This window comes from Rousettus aegyptiacus, unplaced genomic scaffold (assembly GCF_014176215.1).
Source record: "Rousettus aegyptiacus isolate mRouAeg1 unplaced genomic scaffold, mRouAeg1.p scaffold_m13_p_13, whole genome shotgun sequence".
Lineage (NCBI taxonomy): Eukaryota > Metazoa > Chordata > Mammalia > Chiroptera > Pteropodidae > Rousettus > Rousettus aegyptiacus.
This window is the reverse complement of record NW_023416288.1, coordinates 36,963,549-36,977,837: the sequence shown is the minus strand read 5'-3', so window position 1 is coordinate 36,977,837 and position 14,289 is coordinate 36,963,549. Positions and strand designations below refer to the sequence as shown.

The window sequence follows — 14,289 nt, the reverse complement described above, 5'->3', positions numbered from 1 at the left end:
AAGTGAAATAAAAAATGTTTATTACATAACTTGGTATAAGGCTATAATTTCTTTTGCTCTGGGTGTCTAAATATTTATTTTATTGTTTTTTGTTATTTTTATAAACTCTTTAACACTCTTTGTGAAAAAAAATGAAGTAGAAATAGACTATGACTTAATTAAGATTGTGACATTTCTATAACCAATTTAGCTAATGTCCTCTGTTTATATTTTAACCCATCTAAAGTTTTTTGGGTTTTTCTGTTTGTTTTTTCGTTTTTGGAAGGGCAAAATCTTCCAAACATATAATCTGCCATGTAGACAATTACATGTTTCCTTTTATTAGATTTTATAGTATCTCCTATAAGCAAATCATATTTTTTCCTAGCTTACATTATAGAGTCAAGTCATTTTTATTTACTTATACATTTATCTTTAATGTGGACCCTCATATTCTCATTCTGGAAACTTTGCTCTTTTATCTTTTCTGCACCTACAAACACTATGGTCATTTTGAATTCAAGAATAATTTTGGCAAATCTTTTCGTAGAGTATTTTGGTAATAAAAATAATTTCTGTCCCTAAGTCATCAGTTCTGTACATTCGGACTTTTCTTAACTTACAGTTTATTACACTGAGACTTATCTATCAGTACGTGACTTTGCTAAGTAATATTTCCTGGACATCTTAAAAGGCAGAGATTAAGATTTCATACAGAAATATTTGAATTACTCAAAATGCTAGATATGGGAGGGCAAGACCAAATAGCCACATAACCTGACTTCACAGAATTAAATTAATTAAAAAACCCAACATTTCTCTTACTATTCAGCATATGTCATTTTTTTCTTATGAAATTAATGAAATCATTTTGTATAGAAATAGTGCTTTTATGATGTATTCTTATCACTTAATTTTGCTAATTAGAAAAAAGAAACTACTGTGCCATTCGCTACAAATCCAAAACCTACAGTGCCTCCTGGAATCTACCTGAACAGAGTGAAAGTTAGTAGTTCTTTCAAGTTTTTATCCCTCATCGAAAAGAAATTATTTGTCTTAAGCATATTTCTAGAATTAGTTTAAAGAAAATAAGATTTTTCTAAATAATTTAGCTGGTTCTTTTTCTACTTTAGACAGTCAATATTTTCAATCGAGTCCCTTACATGATCTTATGTTATCTTATAATTCAATTATAATTGATGTGCCTCTCTCAACTTTATAAGAGAAGCAATGCTTATAATAAGACCTTTGCCATTTAATACTGTGTTCAAAGGAAGAGAATTAGGAAAGATAAGGATGCCTATTACAAGCTGCTCATCAACTAAGAATGTATCTGTTCTTGAGGTAGTTAAGGTGTGGTTGATGTTTAAATGATTTGTTGACAGAAAGAATTTTTTAAACACATAGACTAATCTTTGACCTTCACTCTATTGGGTCAACAGAGTGCAGGAGAACTCCCAGTAATTTTTTTGCTCCTTCTCAAGAATCGAGGGAGGAAATATCACTAGAACTTCCATGTCTACACGTGGATGCTAAGTATTTTATATTTTTATTACTTATTATGTTGCGAAAAGACCAGAGAAATGTAATTGTGTTTTGCTTTGAGTTCTGTTATAACTATGTGCTCAGAAATATTGAAATTTGATCAAGAAAATGAGGAAGAATATTAAATAATTAAAAGCACTATTTCTTATTATCAACCAAACATTATGCTTAGCATTTAAGTAAACAATGAGTTTATTTGATCATAACGATGATGATGACGAGGACACTCGCTAGCATTTGTTAAACAACCATTTTGTGCCTAGCATCAGCTAGGCGCCTGAAATACAATAGTGTGATGCACGGTCCCTGGCCTTCTAGAGATTATGGTTAGTGACAAGGTGTAGACAGAGCAGCAGTGAAGACACGGTATGATGAGGGCTGCGATGAGTTGTAGAAGCCCACCGGGAGATGTCTGACCCCGAGGTTACTGGGGCATGAGGAGAAGGTGTGCATCACACAAGACTCCCTGGATGAACTAGTATCAAAACAGATACGAAAAAGATGAATTGGCCACAAAAAGAAGTCCAAGAACAGTTCCGGAAGGAGAATGAGCATGAAGAAACAGCTAGAGGGGAGAATGCGCACGACTCTTTCAAAGCACTGAAAAAATTCCAATATGGCAGAACTGGAGAGTACAAACATGGAAATCCTAAAACACACGCTTGGGAGGAAAGTTTGCGCCACGTCGAGGGGCTGACACTTGGGATCTGAGAGGACAGGGTCCTGATCAGATATGTCCAGTAGAAAGGTTACACTGCTACCGTGTAGATAAATGATGGCGGTGGGCAAGACCATTGACAGCAACAGAAGTTAGTAAACTTGAAGTAATTTGGCGAAAAAGTGACAATAGCTTCACGCTGGGGGAGTGGCAATGAGAAAGAATAAAATGTGATTTGATTCGGAAAACATTTGGAATGCAGATTTGTTAGACCCCAAATACGGGCATGGCGGAGGCTGAGGGAGAAAGGTATTGCTAAGCATCTGCTTAGGTTTTGGGGAGAGGACATTGGGATTTCATAAAATTGGGAACAGAGGAGAAGGAGCAGGTTTTGGAGTGAGGGCAAATAGAAGATTTAAGTTTTGGTGTGCTGAGTTTTAGGTGGCTATTGACTATTTTATTAAATCCAGTACTTGTATATGAGGAAATGAAACTTACGGAGGTTAGTTACTTATCCATAGTCACAAAGCCGGATTCGAGCCCAGAATGGGCTGGCTCCCAAGTCCCTGCTCTTAACCACGACACTACACTCCTCAAATCTTTGTGCGGAACCCTTCTCCAGAGACATAGATCCTGACTGTCTGGTTCTCTCGATGCTTCTAATTTGATCCTACAGGACAGTGATACTGATTTCTAATTAAGCCGTTTACTGCTTGACACTGGGAAAATCGTTAACCTTTCAAGATCACAACCTCTAAAAGGAAAGAGTCGGACCAGGTCAGTGTTTTACAAAGAGGCTTTGGGAGTAAGCATGGAAGAAGCTTAGAAGGAGAGCATGAACATGTGTCCCTAGAAAAGGCTTATCTCCTGGAAGGATTTCTCACACCATAAACTCTTCCCTAGGTCCCTCTCCTTCCTCTCCATTCTGACCCCCTGCACCCCGAGAGGGCGTCCCTTCCAGCTGAGACTCATGGCCTGTGCTATACCCTTCAGATATGCTCAGAGAACTGGAGATCGATAACCCCCAGACCTCCATCGGCTCTAAGACATTTCAAAATTCTGTCTTTACAAATGGACTTCTTTAAAGTATACAATAGAATAGTGGTTTTGTTACATCTTCTTTCATGCACTGTATATTTACTGAGTAATTACTTTGGGCCAGCTCATGCAGTGGACACTCGGGATATATCAGTAAGACAAAGTCCCGTACTTAGGACACTCCCATTCTGGTGGGGAGGGGCAGATAATAAGCCAAAGGATGGACAAAATAACAGGTGATGATAAGTGCTGTGCAAAGAACTTCAGCAGGATGATAAGCACAGTGAGGGCCAGATAGCTCTGTTAAGATTAGAGAAAGAGCATTTCAAGAAGGAAAGAAAATGGTGCAAGAGCCCTAAGACATCAATTATTTCATAGAGCACAGTGTTCGTAAGAAGTGTTTTTGAGGACCTGGTACTGCCATCCGCAGGACTAAGTTATCTTAGGCTGGTGGCCAGACTGTGGTTCTCGACAACAAATGGAGTTGCGTGGTTTCTTGCCCGGGTCCCAACAATGAACACGAAGAGTCTCTCCTCTGACTATGGGATGAAAGTCCAGTACTCAGTCCTGCACCAGTAATAGTCAGCAAGGAAATACTTTGCATGGCTCAGTTTTAGCGTGGATTTCAGAACCAGTCATTGGGAAGGGGAATGAGATAACTGTAAAACTATTTTAAATTTTAATGAGGACCCATCTCTTGATCTGGGACGGTGGTCAACTTTCAGGTTTTTTTTTTAAGCATTTTAAAGATGTTATTTTACTATGTCCTATCTTGTAATTGTTCTGATAAACTGTCATTATTCTTCTTGTTGATCCTTTGCATATAATGTCTGATCTCAAGATATCTCTGGATATATAAGGAAGGAAGACCCTGAGAACATTAAATCTGAGAGAGTACTTAAATCTTCCCTCTACTACAATTATTCATTAATACAATTTTTTTTTTGGTCCCCATAAATCTATCACAATCTCTAGTTGACAAACATATTTTTTCTTTCCATTCTTACCACTAGTATCAATTTATTCCCTCTTGTACTGCTTTATAGTCCTGACAGTATGATTTTGGAAGAGATAGGCAGTAAATTGTTGACTTAAACTGCCATTTTAAACCAGAATTGTCAGAGATTTCAAAAGGAGGGTTATTAAAAAAAAGAAAAAGAGAGACTTCCACTTCCAGTAAGAATGTAAAAGGATGGAAAAGCCTTTTGCTTTCATGGTAATCACAAAAAAAAAAAAAAAGAAAAAAAAACCTAGACAAAATAAAAATAGTACTTTTCTGTGCAGCTAGTGAAGAACGATCAGCTTAATATTTAATTATCCAAAAGAAGGTCAGTATTTTAAAAATCGATCATATTTCTATATACTAGCAATTAACAGTTGGAAGGTGAAATTAAAAAAATAAGAAACACCATTTATAATGGCTCCAAAAATAATGAAATACTTAGGGCATAAATATAACAAAGTATTTGCAGCATCTTCATGCTGACAACTACAAAATATTGATGAAAGAAATTTAAAAAGAACTAAATAGAGAGAATATTGTGTTTGTGTGGTGAAAGACTAAATATCAAGATGCCAATTATCCCCAAATTTATCTACATATTTATCATAATCCTAATAAAAATCCCAGCAGGATTTTTTTTTCAGTTTTTGCCAATATGATTTAAAACATTATTTGGAAAGTCGAAATAGCCCGAATATACAAAATGATTTTGGAAAAGAAAAACCAGGTTGGAAGACTCATGTTACCTGATTTTAAGACTTACTATGAAGCCACAGTGATTGAGACAGTGGAGTATTTGTAAAAGAATAGACATGAAGAAGAATGATATGATTTTAAAGTCCATAAATAGATCCATAGCAGCATTATTCATAATTGCAAAAACCTGAAACAACCCAAATACCCTTTGCTGGGCAAATGGATAAAGTGGTATACCCATTAAATGGAATACTACTCAGGAATAAAAAGGAACGAATTGTGAATGTGCTGGAGAACATGGACACGTTATGTTAATCGAATATGTTGTAAAAGAATAGACATGAAGAAGAATGATATGATTTTAAAGTCCATAAATAGATCCATGAAAATATATCCAATATTTTTTTGACAAAGATGCAAAGATGATTTACTGGAGAAAGTATTTTTTGAACAAATAATACTGTAATAATTGAATAACATACATTAGTGAAAATGAAAGTCAATGCATCTTTGCATAAAAATTAACTTAATATGGTTCATAGATCTAAAGGTAAAACAAAACTTTTGGAAGAAATCATTAAAAAAATCTTCATGACCTTGCATTGGCAAAAAATTCTTAGATATGATATTAAAGGTCTAATACATAAAAAAGAAATTGCTAAGTTGGGATTCACAAAATTAAAAACTTTTGCTCTGTGAAACATGCTGTGAAGAGAATAAAAGACTGAGAGGAAATATCTGCAAATCATATAACTGACAAAAAATTATATCTATAATATATAAAGAACTTTCGAAATTCAACAAGAAAAAACTCTAAAAGAAAAAATGGGTAAAAGTTTTGAACAGACACTTCACTAAAAAGCTATATGGATAGTTAATAAACACATGAAAGGATGCTCAACACTATTACTATTAGGGAAATGCAAATTAAAACCACAATGAGATACCTTTACATACCTTTTAAAATGTTTAATATAAAAAGAAAAACTGACAATACTAAGTCCTGAAAAGAACATGGAATATCTGTAACTCTAATACTTCTGGTGGGAGTGAAAATGGTCCAGCTACTTTGGAAAACAGTGTGTCAGTTTCTTGTAAAGTTAAACATACATTTGCCATATAAATGTAGCAATCTTACTCCTGTGCATTTATCTTGGAGAAACAAAAATTTTATGTTCACACAAAAACCTGTATTCAAATAATTGTAGCAGCATTATTCATAATTGCAAAAACCTGAAACGACCCAAATACCCTTTGCTGGGCAAATGGATAAAGTGGTATACCCATTAAATGGAATACTACTCAGGAATAAAAAGGAACGAATTGTGAATGTGCTGGAGAACATGGACACGTTTTGTTAATCGAATATGTTGTGATAAGAGAAAGAAGCAAGGCTCAAAAAGTTATGTACGATTCCATTTATATGAAATTTTTGAAGAAACAACATTGTAGAGATAAAAATAAGGTCAAAGGTCTTTCGCTATGATTTATAGGTGTGCGCGTTGGGGTGAGGGGGTGATTTGAAAAAAACTGAAGTCGAAAAAGCTGGAGTTGAAGTGTGGAAGAATTTTTGGAATGAAGGAAGTGCCTGTATCGCAACTGTGATGTTTGCTATAATTTGTCAAAACTCACACACTGTACACCAAAAAAGGGGTGTACAGCTTTGTGACCAGAGGTGTACCAGACTGCACCCCAAAATTTACCATAAGTAAATGAAGAAATAATGTTTTTAAATAACAGAGATCAGAAAAGGAAAAGAAAAAGGAATTAAGTCTTAAAATGCTTAAACATATTCTCTCTATAAAAATAATCCTAAATAAAATTTCTAAATAAAAACAAGAAATTTCAAAAAATGGGTAAGGGTGGAAATTACCAGTAACGAGGTCTTTTAGGGGAACACTACTGCCGGCAGCCACTAGAGGCAGCACAGAGACGCCAAAAGCTCTTCAGCCAAACTCCGAAGATAAACAACAAAATAATCGCGACTTTCTTCTAACCTTTGGAATTTTTTCAGAAGGCACACTTCGCAGTTCTGGGTTAGGTCCTTTGTTTCACTCGCTTGTGTCGTGGGCGGCAAACAGAGTGGGCTGATGTGACCGCAGAAGCATTCCAAGCGGGTGCTCGGGACATCGTAGGTTTTGAGTGCCCAGCCTTGGCCCAGGAGACCCTCAGTGCTAGAATGGGCCTGGGTCTCAGGCCTCTCCTTAGGGTGACAGACGGAATGGCGGCGGGGGAGCTTTCTGGGTGACCATGTGCCTCTGCTCAGGCTTCTAACCCTGGTGCCTGCGGATTAGAAACCAGAAACATGGGATGAGTCCAAAAAAATGTAAACGTCACAAAAAATCAGCTTGCTTAGTGCGACAGAATGCGGGAGGAGGCTGGGAGAGGCCGAGGGAGAGAAGAAAGAGACTCTGTGTGGGGAAAGATGAGGGCAAAGGAGAAGGCCAAATATCTGAGCAGATGCCAACCCGTCTTTACCTCATTTTCCTCTATTTTTGTTTCATTTTTTCTCTCTCTTCCTTCTTTTCCTCTCCCTTCTCATCTTATTCCCATTTCCAACCCCAACCCCACAACCCTGCTTTCTCTCTCTCTTCTCCTGTGCTTTTCGTAGCTTCTTCATTCCCTTCTCTCTAACACTCAGTCAGGTGAAATACATGTCTTTACTGAATGTGGCAGAGGGAAGGCCAAAGGAGTGAAGGACCATTGTTCTCTCGTGGCCACCATAACATATTACCATAAACTTGGCGGCTTAAAACAACACAAACTCATTCTCTCACAGTTCTGGAGACCAGAGTCCTGACATCCAGACGTTGGCAGGGTTGCACTTCCTGTGAAGGCCGTGGGAGGGAATCCTTCTTGTGTCTACCTGTTTCCGGTGGCTCCGGGCACTCCTTGGGCTGTGGCTGCCTAACTCCAGCCTCTGCCTCCCTCTACGCAAGGCCTTCTCTTCTCTCTGTGTCTCGTATAAGGACAGTGTTGACTTTGGGGCTGACCCGGATAATATAGGATAATCTCAGCTTAAGATCCTTAACTTAGGAATCTGCAAATTCCAAATAAGGTTATATTCACAGATCCTGAGGGTTAGGACAGTCTTTTGAGGGGCCATCATTCGACTTATGGCAGGCGAGATCCCAATCTTCAGACAACATTTAGTTCTGTTCCCGCTGATTCGGTAAGCCAACTAATTATTCTTAGCAAATTATTACTTAGCCTCACGCTAGAAGAGAATAAGAAGTAAATGATCCATAGATCCTGTACTTAGGGAATTGACAATTCAGAGATTCACAATAAATCCATTACAAAAAACTCATAAAAACCATATAAAAGCATGAAAAAAAAAAACAACGTAACACCAGAAAGTTAAAGACTATAATAGTTAAGAGATAGTTGAAGAAACAAGACCAGCATATGTCTCATAATTAAAGAACAATTAAACCAATAACATGATAGAAAAATGGACAAAGTACATGAACAGAGTTCACATCAAAGATATAGAAATTAAATGTTTCAAAAGATGCTTAAGCTTATTCATCATAAGAAAAATACAAACTAAAGCCACTTTGCATTCATATCATTTCTTACCTATTATGACGCTAAAATCCAAACGTTTAATAACACTCTCGTGGGGAGGGTATGGTGAAACGGTCGCATTCGCATGTTGCCTGTGTGGCGTAAATTGGCGCACTTATCTTGGCAATGTGACTGTATATAAAATTTGTCTATAAAAAGGTTGTGAAGTATATATTCTTTGACCCAGCACACCTACTTCTACAATTTTATTTTACAAAAAAAAATTTACACAGGTGCAAAATAATCTTCGTTCAAATTATTTTATATAGCATTGTCTTAAAGAGTAACCTATTAAAAATAAACCAAAGATTTTACAGTAGGAGGCCGAGGAATATGACTGTTAACACAGGGAGAGAGGTCAGTGCTGGGGAAGTTCACAAGGGGATCCCATAATTCAAGCCCCGCTTCATGGCCCTGGTCCATTAATCTTTTCAAACGGTGATCATCTTCCATCTCAGTGAGGTTCTCTCTGCAGCCTCGCTCTCCTCCTGACCTTAGGTTTTATACCGCGTTCAGCATTTCAGGGAAAAGGGTTGAGAAACACTCTCTGTGAGGTCCGTAGCTAAGGAGCACATTGAAGCTCGTGCTCACTTTTACCGGGCAGCTGTTCCGGCCAGGCTGACATGGACATGCAGAGTCGGGTCTATTACAGCCAATGAGCTATTATTCACTTGGGATTATGTAGCCTGATTATCCCTGGGCCTGTGCCCTTCACAGAAAATACAGGTACCAGTACATCTACACATACGCACGCCACACATGCCCGCACATATTTACGTACACGCTCACTCACTCTAAAGTCTAGCACATTAGGAATTGACCTGCCAAGAAAAGTTTCATCATAAATCACCCACTTTAATGCATTTATGTCTCCAGACTCTGGGTCCATCTTTCCTGAATTAGAATCGGAGGACAATGGAGAAGGCAAAGGATTTGAATTCAGAAGACTTGGATCTTTAAGACTTCCTAGCCATAAAACCTCGAGTGATCGCTTAATTTCTTTGAGATTCTATTTCTCATCAACAGAATGAGGATAAAAGTAAAATCTGCCAAATCAGTTAGCTTTTGCTGCTCGACAAGCCACCCCCGAACTTAGTGGCTTAAAACACCAACAGTAACTTTCCATGCACAATTCTGCAGTTCGCCAATTTGGACTGCACCCCGCTGGGGGGTTCTGGTCTCATCTAGGCTCTCTCCCGCGTCGACAGTGGCTAGGTTGGCTGGAGGTCTCAGGTGGCCTCAGGGGAGCAGCTTATCTGTGCTTCAGGTGGTCGCTCTGCTCCGGCAGGCTAGCCAAGTCTTGTTTCGAGTTGGACGCAGGTCCTTAGAGAGATAGCCGAAGCTCGTACGGCCCCTTGAGGTGCAGACTTGGTGCTATGGACCGAATCGTTCATATCGCTCCCAGTTCATATCATGAAGCCCTGATCCCCAGTGTGACTGTATTTGGAGACAGGACCTATAAGGAAGTAATAAAGGTTAAATGAGGTCGTAAAGGTGGCACCTTAATTTGATAGGACTGATGTCCTTCTAAGAGGACGAAACATCAAAGGAGACCAGAACCATGCAGCCGAGCCCAGTTCAAAGCGGTGACCTGCAGAATGATGTGTAAAAGTAAGAATACGATTTTTTTAAAAGATGAAGAAATTAAAGCATAAGTGAAATGACAGAGAAAGACAAATAGCGTATTATCTCACTTACAAGCAGACTCTAAAAAAAAAAAATCAAACTCGTAGACACTGAGAAGAGACGTGGTTGCCAGAGGCAGGGGGTGGAGGATTAGAGGGTCAGATGAATGGGTAAATGTGGTTGAGAGGTACAAACTTCTAGTGATAGGATTAATTAAGCCCTGGGGTTGGAATGGTGATATAGCCTGGTGATATAGCATGGTGATATAGTTGCTAAGAGAGAAGAGCTTAAAAGTTCTCATCACAAGAAAAAAATTTTGTAACTATGGATGATGATGGATGTTAACTAAACTTACTGTGGTGATCATTTTGCAATATATACATATATCAAATCATTATGTGGTATACACCTTAAACTAATACAATGTCATATATCAATTATATCTCAATAGAACTGGAGAAAACACAAAAACGAACAAAAACTCTACAAACAAAACGAAACAAGAAAACAACAGAAATGAAAGCATAGCTACATTGTGTACCTCACACAGGTTCACAGATAGAAATGGAAAAGTCAGGATTTAAATCTAACCCATCATCTGCGGCCATGCCGCTTTGAGCACACCCAAGATCTCGTCTGATCTTGGAAGCTAAGCAGGGTCAGGCCTGGTTAGTACTTGGATGGGAGACCACCTGGGAATACTGGGTGCTGTAGGTATTTAATAAAAAAATAAAAATTTAAGAAAACTGAAAAACAGATTTATCTAACTCATCTGCCTTCTGAGTCCACTGTCTTAACTACTGTATTATTCCACTTCTCCTTGGAAGAAATTCGACTTAAATCCTTATAGGCTCAGCAAATATCTAATGAGTACCGTGTGCCAGGAGGCACTGTGCTGGCCACAGCAGGGCCAGCAGAAACCAGAGTCCCTGCTCTAACAGAGTTTATCAGCTGATGAGGAGACAGTGACGATGCTGTTTGTGGGATGGGGCTGTGGCAGGCAGGAGTCTGCAGTACGCTGTGGGAACGCAGGCAAGGGAACCTAAGTCCATCTTGGGGTCCTTACTGGAGCAGCCAATGTCCCAGTTAAAACTTAAAGAACAGGAGTTATAGCACTATTTGTACTGTATACAGAGATGGACATTTCAAGATAGCTAGAAAGACTGATATTAGTGGATGTGATCACAGCACAGAAAAACATGTCAGCGGGGATAGGCACCACGTTGATTGCAATCCTACTCTGGAATTTAGTGCAGGCGTTTGGAGATCCGGTCCATTTTTGAATATAAAGGTAGACACTGCTTCTCTTACACAGACATTAAAATAACAAAAATTTCCAATTGAAGTGTCTGAACTTCTCGTTTTACAAACGAGAAAAATGACAGTCCAGAGCAGGTAAGTGACTTGCCCGAGATCACAGAAGCACTGGTTCGAGAAGGGGATCCAGAACTCGAGCGTCCTGTCAGGCCAGCCAGTCTGTCCTTCTCCAAGTCCCTTCCCCTCCCCCTTCGGGGCATAGTTGCGTCTACCTTTGCACTCACAGCTGCTGTGACGGCTGGGGCGGCTGTTCACTGCTCTGGAGTTCCTGCCTCGGGGCAGTGTGGGGGCTGAAGTCTACCCACCGAGGGAGCACCTTTTTCTCACCTTTGCAAAGGCACTTTATGGGCAAGAACTTGCCTTCTCGAAACTAATGTAGCCCCGGCTACAGCAACACAAATTTCCTTCCACAATGTATTAACACAGTGATATCTCCTATATTTTTATCCAAGAGGCTCAAAAAATTTAGTGATTAGAGCCTCAGTGCCTACTGGCACACACTAACCAGTTCTAGTAGGTGGATTTCCAATAAGTTCCATCTCTGTGGCCCACAGCAATTCTTTCTGCCAATCAGTGGCTTACAGCTGTGCCCTTTTCTACGAGGTCTAGAGGCTTGAAAGAAAGAGGGCGTCTTCCTTGTGGACTCTATCTCAGCTCCAGAGTGGTGGCTGACCTTTATATCTATTCCTGTATTCATTAGGGTTCCCCTTACTTCTTACCAGCCAATTCCTCATTAGTCCAATCTCTGTTCAGGTAATAGTTTTTATATTAAATGCTCCCTGTTCAAATCATCCTGTGTTTTCTCTCTCCTGATTGAATTCCAATTCATGACCCTCAGAAATGTTTCTACCAGCCAGAGATACAAACTGCTAGCCTAGAGGAGAAAAGATTATGGCCCTATCAGGAGCTAAATGTGAGTTACACATGCTACCCAGAGGGCTTATATCCTTGTACATTAGCCTGGAGTTCATGAAGGGGCATGAAGAATGAGCATTGCCCATTGAATTTCTCTGCATTCCCTCGTAAAAGGGAAGCGAGACCCATGAACCCACGCGCATGATATGGCCAGCGGTAGTGGGGAGGGAATACAGGCTTAAAGGTACTGCCCACAGCTGTTTTCCCAACAGAATGATCAGCTCTGCCTGGGGGAGGAGGACCGCAGCGGTTACATGGGAGTAGACTCTTGAGTCTCAAAGGTTGATTGAGGCTTTGCCAGGCAGGTGGTGGGGAAAGAATATGCCAAGCAGAGGCAGTGGGACGGACAGAAGCCTGCAGGCAGGCGGGGCATAGCCACTTTCAGGGAAGTGCCAATCATATGGAACGGCTGGATGTGAGTGGCAGTCCTAGCGAGTGGGTTCGACCTCATCTTGCACCATTGTAAACAGAGTGGAGAGAGGAGTTAGGAGGTGATTGTCTGCAGGCCCCTGTGTCTGGAGGAGATGAGTTCGTGACCTAGGACAACACCAACGGGAATGGAAAAAAAATTGAGTTTAAACAAGAGGAGAGAATCAGGTGGATTAGTGGGGTTCGAAGCCTTTGAGGGTTAGTTTTGAGGAGCAAAGGGACGATAGCTGTGAAAGCCCCCTTTCCTAGTGCTAAGACACGATAATGAGATAGCCTTACTACGATCTGATTCTAGACATGAGCGATGAGGCTGGAGGTTTCCATATAGCAGCGTGGTGGGGGCCGCACCATGCCACCAGGCGCTCGCCTCGTGGCGCTTGGCTCGTCTCTTGGTTCCCCATCTGACCGTCAGTACTGGACTTACGGAACTTTGGGTTTTACAGTAAACGACGAGCATAACATGAGTTAGCTTTTACAACCAGTTGCTCGAAATGGCAGGATCCCGACAGAGAATTTTGAAGCTGGAATGTAGACTTCATCCCGCCATTCGATAGAGGAAGAAACTCACACCCGGATCCCGGAAGACACATCCAAGAGCAAGTCGGAGGGAGGACTACAATCAGGTGTCATGGAAAACTGCGTCTTGCCCTTCTTGTAGGGTGTGAATCAATCGTCATACTTGTCGGCTGGTACTAGAGAGAAATGAACAATCCAGGGTAATTGTAACTCAAGAAAAGTCCCTTTGAAAAAGGCACAGAGGGACACGATGGCCCCATATTCCTGCTCTACCAAGTCATCTCAGGACAAGGGCCCTTTGGCCTCTTTGATAAGAACCCTTCTAATTTTAGGGCCAGACAATTTTGTCTTGTGGGTCAACAGTCTTGCTATACACCTTTTTAACGAATATTTTTATTGCATGGGTTTTTATTAACAACTCTGACATGAGAATTATGAGTCCATCATTTCATCATTGACATCTAATTCGATTTGGAAGCAACACTCCGTTCCTTGCTTTGAATACCCAGAAGGATCGCGATATCCTCTGCCAGTCTTACTTGTCATGGGCTATAGCTATTACATTTCTCTACAAATGGTCAAGCGTCCACCGCGCGGGCGAAGCCTGTGTGGTTCCCTTGTAGCTTATCTCCTTAGTGATAATTTCCTCTCGACACAAATGCTATGCATCCCTCATTTCAAATCTGCAAGGCTATCTTGGACACTGTGGTTGTCATTAATACACGGTGCCTGCAGGGGGCTGGAGAATGTCCCCGCGCCTCCGGCACCCACTCTTCCGTGTTTCTGAGCCTCATCCGAATGCTTGTGTGAAGGCTCAGAGGCACAGTGACAATGGAGCCAAGGAGTACAAGGTGCAAAGAGCAGTGAGACAGTGAGCTTCCCTGGGACGAAGCCGGCCCTGGTCTGCACACTTGTTTCCACTCGAAGGTGTAAAATATCTCTGGTCCCACTTTCTACTTGCCATAGAGATAAACTTGAACTTATCCCAAGAAAGAAT

At 40.3% G+C, this 14,289-nt stretch overlaps 1 pseudogene; it reads left to right on the top strand.

Moving 5' to 3' along the window:
* Positions 1-10,711: 10,711 nt before the first annotated feature.
* On the top strand, positions 10,712-10,832 carry LOC118610936 (annotated as a pseudogene).
* Positions 10,833-14,289: the final 3,457 nt, after the last annotated feature.